Consider the following 8,287-nt stretch of genomic DNA (forward strand, 5'->3'; position numbering starts at 1 on the left):
ACAATGGTGAAGACAGGGGGCAGCAAGGCCCCTGCCCGCCTATAACATCACTATATATCGAGGCTAATATGAATGTGATCATTAGACAATTGATGGTAAAAATGGTTTAAGTTCATGAACTGACCTTCCTCGTAAAAGATTAGCAATGCTTGGCCCCCCTAGCTCATTTATTTTTCATGGCTCCGCCACTGTACGCAACAGTGCACGTTCTCGCCCCCTCTCTCTAAATATCGATCTCGCACTTGTGCACTCCTTCATAGTCTCCCTCCACTCGGCCCCTCGCACCATCTTCTAGCCCCCCACCGGATTTTGCCAGATGTACAATCTAGCAGACTCCATGGTTGAACTTAAGCATAATGCACAAACCTCAAAACAACAGTGGTTGTCCTTTGTTCTAGAATCTTCCGTATCATAACTACCCAAATTTTTTTCTAGTTGAATTTCCATTATTTGTTTTTACTTTATGCTTTACAACGCACAATTCCATGAATCATAAAATAGATTAAGGGCTTCTTTGATTCAAAGGATTCTCGAAGGAATTTTGGAGGATTCTAATCCTTAGGAATTTTTCCTATCTTGGTTGTTTGATTCGTAGGATTGTAAACCATAGGAATTTTTCCATATGATTCATTTGCACTAGATTTCATAGGAAACATCCCATCCACTCAAACCTCTTTGAAAGAATTCTGCGTTTTTTCTATACACAATCAAACACTCGCACAATCCTGTAGGATTCAAGACGACATTCCACTATAATCCCATGTTTTTCCTATTCCCGCGTTTTGGAAATCCTACGAATCCAAGAGGCCCTAGCTTTTTTATAAAAACTAATTGATTTTGAATGAGATGAACTATAAGAATTAAACGAAGGTCTACATCAGGCATATATGACTCAGAACTTACATGCTATAGTGTGGTATTTATTCATAATTTGGTTGCAAAATCTGATGTGTGCAATGCACGAGTACCTTACTAGTACTTTGAGTATGTGAAAAACACGTAAATTAGAATTCCAATGGCATGCTACACAGTGTCTCTCTTACAGTTCATGAAGCCACGTGGCACATGTGGAGGCGCTGTCGCAACCTCCTTGTGTGGATTAATCATAGTGACGTGCTGCTGGTTCAAGAAGAATGTACTCGTCCTCCCTGAGCCATACTGGCGGTACATGCATGAAGCGAAGATGTGCACGCAAGCTACGCACACACTCATTCTCTCACACGCACACGCGGGTACACGGGCGGACGCAATTTTGTACCAAGATCCACCCCATGTGATAATTTGACGTGTGTAAAGTCGTTCACTTCATTGACGGTCAATTAATACAGCGCATGCAAATTGAGTGGATGTGAGGGCGGAAGAAAGACATTACTACTCCACTGCGCGCATGCGAGTAGTTAAATCATGGGTTTCTAGTAGTACTTCCATTGGTCTCCTTCGTATTTTGTGCCAATTTTTAACAGTAACATAATATTTACGCATTTGAGTAGTGTAGTCTACTTGAAATTTATGTTCCACTAAACTCATCGGGAGCCGTTTCAGGCCTCGAAACCAAAACCATCAATTAATCTTTACCTTGTTCCCATCACATTCGAAAGTACTAGTGCTACAATTAAGTGCAAGTCTACTCACACCTACTAGTATGTACCAAACCTAAATGTGTTCCCACTATGCAGGTATTAGTACTAGTGCTAGTACTTAGGTTATAAAAAGGGGAACTACCTAACGGAAAATTAGTCTACCTTTCCTCCTCGTAAGTGCTTCTTCTTTGTCCGTCCTTGCCATGGCCGGTGAGCAGAGCTCTAGGTTGAGAACTACTCATAACAAGGGAGCGGCAACCAAGGCTGCGGAAAAAAGAGAGGGCTCACCGCCACGCAGAGACCTCGAAAGGTCTCTCATGGGCAGGCGATAGATCCCAGGAGCGCCCTAGCCACGGAGGCGAACATGCCGAGCCGATGGCGCTGGAGTCCTTGCCCATGACGGCATGCCCGATCAGCTCAATAAGCACCTCAATAAGCAGAAGGAGTTCATCCATGGCTTGGTGGAGCTGATGAAGGAGAGCCTCGACGACATGCCTGCTGAGCTCAATAAGCAGGGGGAGTTGACCGCTGGCTTGGTGATGCTGCTGATGAAGAGCATTGCCTCAGACAAGAAGGCGACCGGTGAAATCCTGCAACTTCCGGAGGACAAGGCGAAGCTCTGCCACGAACTCGACCTGTTGTAGGAGAAGAACGTTGGCTGGAAGAAGCTGCATGAGAATAGTAGTTCCTCGATGAAGATGCTGTAGGCCCTCGTCATGGAACAGAAGGAGGAGTTGGCGAAGCTCCGCATCGAGCACCCGGCTACTGTCAAGGTACGTAATGCGGCGGCGGAACAGATGATGAAGGCTTGTGTCGAGAAATCTCACATCATGGACAGAATGAAGAAGATGGCGGAGGAGACGGGCAAGGAGATAGAGGACATGGAGGCGATGAAGAAGCAGTTATGACTCTGCGGAAAATTAGATCATTTGGGGTGATAATCTTCCTTCGTCATTTGCTCCTGTGTTTCGTATTTTGCTTCGGGTGTTTCGCCGCACGTGTCACGTTCTCTGCGAGGCTGCCATGTTTCGTGCTCCTCCGTCATAGTACTACTCCAGTGGAAAACTTGAGTATACCACACGGTTCCTTGCTCCTCCTCAGGTCGTCGGCACATTTATACGAGCAGTCAAATCACAAGGCCCCGCCTTCCAGCAGTAATGAGACATCAAATCACAAAGGCCCTCGCCTCTCGTGCAACCGACCAAGCTAGACTACCCCGCCCTCTAGCCTTTGAAAAAATGTATACTTTTGTATAGTAATAGTATCGATGGATTGCGCCATGGAGCAAAACTTGAAATTAAAAAAAAGGTGGTACATATAGAGAGCGCACGTCGCCAAATTATGCATATAGTACTATTAAAAAAGCTAGTACGTGCTTAAATGGGGTGCTAAATTCTATTAAAGAAATTAGCATACCTATTTAATTCTTGGGTTCTTATTATTTATGCCACTAGTTGTGTATCACTACTCAGTTTTGCCATTAGAAGTTACAACTACTCAAAAATGCCATCGATCCGTGAGATGCCTGCTCAAAATGCAATTAGATATCTCAAAAATGATATCGTTAAGTTAGATGTTTGCTCAAAATGACATTAGACATTGTTATTTTCACGTCAAACCCGTTGACCATGTTACATGACAAAAATAAGCCGATTCTCACAATGATAAGTGTGGCCCCGCTTCCCAGGAGTAACAAAGGGAATAATTTTACAGGAAAATAAGAACGATGTTGGGATCAAGCAGGCCCCACACTTTATTTTACTGTAGTGAGATAGAGGGAGAGCTGGCATGTTGGTCCATCGGTATTTATGTCATTATAAAATGGCAAAAGAGATTCAAGTCACAATAATGGTGTCCAGCACAACCCACCCCTCAAATAAAACTAAGCACCCTAGAATTCTTTGACAAAACTAAGCACCCTGAAATTCTTTGACAACTAAACTGCTGGCTATATGATGTTGGCCATATATATTGTACGTATATAATGTGAAGAAACGAGTGGTAGTACTATACCAACTAAAAGATGAAATGTAAGAAATACTAGTATGTACGTACTGAATAGTTAAACTAACGAGAAGAAACATAACATAGTTCTGCTGGGGGCTCAGCACAACACACCCCTCAAATTAAACTAAGCACACCTGAAATTAAACTATGCAACTAATCCGGTAGACACTACATTAGAACCACCATGAGCAACGACACTGCCACCTTACTCGGAGTCCTCGTCCACGTCCTCGACTTCTTCCTTGTCATTCTTCCTCTTGGCCAATACTTCTTTGCTTGAACCACACACTTGGCTCTTGCTCATCATCCAACCCTTGTAGATATTGAAACAAAGGTAGCCATCCATTGCAGCGTAGTGGATGTGGTCTATATCTAGTACATTCCACTGCCATGCATGACGATGAAACGTGTACGGAGGTTTCTCCAGTTTATCGTACGAAGGATGAACCATGGCTCCTACCAGGGTCAGCATTGAAGGCTGACCACTGGAGGGCAGCAGTAGATTCTTCTGGAGGTCGAAGGGGTTGCCTACAACGAGGCCTATCCTACCCAGGACTCTTTCATCATTCGTAATGTCTACAATAACGAATTTGACTAGGCCGCCCTTGAGGAAGTTCTTAAAATCCTGGCATTCAACGTCGGCATGGCATATGTGGTAGACCAAGAATAAGTCATGCACGCAAACCTAGATCATGGCGGGATTCTTCTTCTATTCCTCCTTTAGATCCTTCTCTGATCCTACGATTGCGGTGTACTCAACATCTAGCCCAGCGACCCACTCATCATTTGAGTTTTCGAACATGCGTCTGAAGCGAGCAAGGCATCCTTTCACCGTCGCGGAAGAACGGGTGTAGATGACGTCGAACTCCTCGCCGGTGATGGTTCTAACCTTGTACTCACCGCTGATCATGGAGATTTGGGACGCCATGGATTTGGGAGGAGGGTTAGCATTAGTGGAACTGCCGTAATGTGAAAGGATGGGACGACTAGGAGCAAACTGCCGTAATGTTAAAGGACGTTTGGGGACGAGTAGGAGCGAACTGCTAGCATGCGAATGACAGGGGTAGTGGCTTTCCATTCTCCCATGATACGGGCTTCCGAGAGCCCTTGGATCTGAGATTGAACGGATGCATGGCCTGATTCTATTCCTATGGGTGAATATCCTATCCTGGAGGGTTATTCTGCAAAATTTCAGCAACTTAGCATGCGACCGTTTGATCTCAGATCCAAGGGCTTCCAGAAGCCCGTATCATGGTCGTGCCTACCACGACCGCCGCCTCGCTCGCATGGTCGCGCCCTTGGAGATTTAACACGGTGCGTTAGGCTATCTGATGTTGCATGTCATACATAGTCATCACTTAGTCACTCATACTACAACAAGGTTAGCTATAAGGTTGGCTATAAGTGTATTTTGTTACTTCTCTCTATCTCTTTCTTCATAATATTTATTGCATTTGCCAAGGAGTGACCTCTTCCAATGAAATGGTGCTTAGATGAGGTGGTAAGGGCATTAAATGGCTTAGCAATCAAGTCCCCAATGCATAGGTGCTCAGTTTTTTGTTGCTAAGTTTGCTTCATTTAATTAGCTATAGACTCAAAATTGTCTTTTCACCTAGGTACACGCGCTTACCACCGTTTCTTCCTTGGGTCACCAAACTAGTCTCTTCTTCTCAATTAACTTGCCACATCAGACTTTATGCCTATGTGGCAAGCTTAGCACCTGTAGGAGCAAGTAAGTACAATAGTGGGCTACAAGCCCGCTTTACATGGCATTTTTGCATATGTGGAGGAAAGAGGCAAGGAAAAAGTGGAGAAGTGGGCTCTCATGCAAGAGCCAGCCTCTACATGGAGTAGCATTGGGAGAGGAACCTGTATGAAGGTGGTCAGGAATCGGGAGACTCACGCCGGTCGTAGCGCCGCAGTTAAAATGATAGTGCCAAGTCAAATCACGGGGCCCGACTTGTCCAGCAGTAATTCGCTGTCAAAGCACACATCCCTACGTTTGCAGCAGCCTACTCCCTCATCTTCTCGCGTCTCTGTCGAACCGACTAGGCGGCACTTCCCCACCTACCGCGCAGGAAAAGCCCCGCCCTCGACTTTTAAATAGTATAGTATACTAATTTTGTATCCATGGATTGCGCCATGGAGCAAAGCCTCAAGAAAACAGCGGTACACATGTACAGAGTATACAACACGCCCGTCGCATTTTTTCGTGTTAGACTAGTCACAGTGGAGAGTAACATACACTAGTAACATACATATATCCCTAGAATATGTTACTACCTTCATAGTGGGTAGTAACATAAGTGTAGTAACATTCAAAGCTTCATTTATTAGGTTATAGGATCATATTGCATTGGGACATGTGATGTTACAGTAACTAGCTAAGTTACTCAAACTACCTCTCACCTCATTAACTCATTGCCACATAAGCAAATTTGCTGAGTTGGACTCGATGTTACTGCTGAAGTTACTCCCATTGTGGCTTGTCTAATATGTTATAATCCGGTGCTTTAGATCAAAATGACGACAACTGCGCCTCCGGGGCGCGCGCATGAAGACTTCTCGACAGTCATTGATGAGGTCAAGCCGGCTCCGGTAGACAAAAGAAAACTAGTACTCCACTATATAGGCAGGAGCCTCTGTGCTTGTGTCACGACCGGTTTTCCGGGTATTAATTTCCCAGAAAATGGCCTTTGTGCTCACCAGCCCCAGGATTACTGTTAGCTGATGAGGCACCAACTTGATACAGAAACTCGAAGCAAAAATACATAATATGTAGTACAAGACCATTCTGGCCTATGAGTACAAAAAGGGTTGCTAGTGGTTGATGGAGGAAGAGGTTTGTGGTACATCAGCGTCTATGGGGCTCCATTTCCCACAGGAACAGCTGACCAGGTTAACTCCTATCTTCGCGGGGCTGCTATCACCGTTGCGTAGGTTCCGGGGCTGTCATCGCAACGCTCCTCTCCATGCAAGAAATTTGGCCAAGACAATAGCCAGGGACAAGCCAGTGAGTACTTTGAATGTAGTCGCAAACATTATGAACACAAGTATAATATAACAAACGATAATCATGCTCTGAAATATTCTATGGTCACAACGTCAGTCAAAAAATAAATTCTCTGATGCATGCAAGTAGGTTATTTGTATGCAACCTGAATATATATGTAGTAACAGAGTAGTAATAAAATGCACCGATCGGGTGTCTGAAGCGACGCCCCGAAAGGATAGTAAATAACGAGCATGCCTTAGTCGGGCATCTGAGCGACACCACATAAAGGGCTTATATAGTAAATAATTAACAGGCATGCCACAGTCGGGCGTCTCAGCGACACCACATAAAGGGCTTATAGAGTAAATAATTAACAAGCATGCCACAGTCGGGCGTCTCAGCGACACCACATAAAGGGCTTATAAATAAAAAAATCTCAGTGAATATCCAGGAGGTCGAACCGTCCCAGGGATACTCGACACTTCAAATAATATAAAGGGGTTAGTCCAAAATAATGATAATCATGATCATCATAAGTCACACGTCATGATCCATGTTCTGGTTTAGTAGTTTCTCCTCCAAAGACCAACACTAGGACCGACACTTGAACCAACCCAGACTGTAGTCCTTAACCATGGACACAGCTATTTGAATAGATTTAATCTCTGAAGAGGGTGTACTCTTTACCCACGAGTAACGGATTCCTTCAGTCGATCGGGACTAATTCCGTCTACGGTCTTTTAATTGAAAACACACCTGGCTTGCACACACCAGCTTAACTTACCTGTGTGTGGAATCACCCACGACACCTGTCAAGCAAAACTCTAAGTGGGGAGGCTACAACCTCGAATAGCATGGGATGAAATTTATATCGCGCGCTCTAAGGGGTGGCCTCCGCTCTCGGTCCCAACGGGAAACACCCATGCCCCCGGACCAGGTGGTCTTCCTACTGGCTACAACCGGTATCTTCCACCATGGCCTCTCTGTACGGTGTGTGCTAGAAAGGGGTTGACAACTTACTGAACCGTACCCTACCTGCTGTAGGGACAAGTGGTAGTACGAAACAAGTATGGGGGTTACTGGAACAAGACTCGATCTAGGGTCGACTTAGGAGGTTTAAGTATTCCCTGCATGATTGGCATAACGAATATATTTCATCCAACAGACAGAATCACCACTCATCATACCCCATCATGCCATGCCGGACACACTCGTCTTGACAAGGAACTAGGGACAAGCTCAGGTCTACCCAAGACAGAGGCTTTCCCGGCTTCCTTCCGGTAGGCACGAAAAGCATTCGAGGATGATTGCTGTCACAAGTATGACCATTTCCAACAGCAAGGGAATCTCCAATATGCATTCATGCAAATGATCGTATCACCACATAAAATAACGAGTTCTCCGTATTAAGGTGGTGTTATAATCATGTCAAACAATGCATACAAATATTATGCCAGGGTTCAGAATGCTTGCCTGCAAGAATATGCAAGTGGGGGTGCATTTTTGAAAGATGCCTTCTTCTTCAAAAACCTATTTTTGAAATTATTCAAATTAACACATAGTTTCAAAACAGTGTAAAAAAGTTGTCTGAATTTTTTCAAATAAATCTTAAAATAAACTAGACTAAATTTGAGAGAGGTAGGAAAAAGAATCAACTTATTTGGAGTTTTGTTTTAAAAGATATAGCCAGTCAAAATTTTGGTCA

Source organism: Triticum aestivum, chromosome 7B (assembly GCF_018294505.1).
Source record: "Triticum aestivum cultivar Chinese Spring chromosome 7B, IWGSC CS RefSeq v2.1, whole genome shotgun sequence".
Classification (NCBI taxonomy): Eukaryota; Viridiplantae; Streptophyta; class Magnoliopsida; order Poales; family Poaceae; genus Triticum; species Triticum aestivum.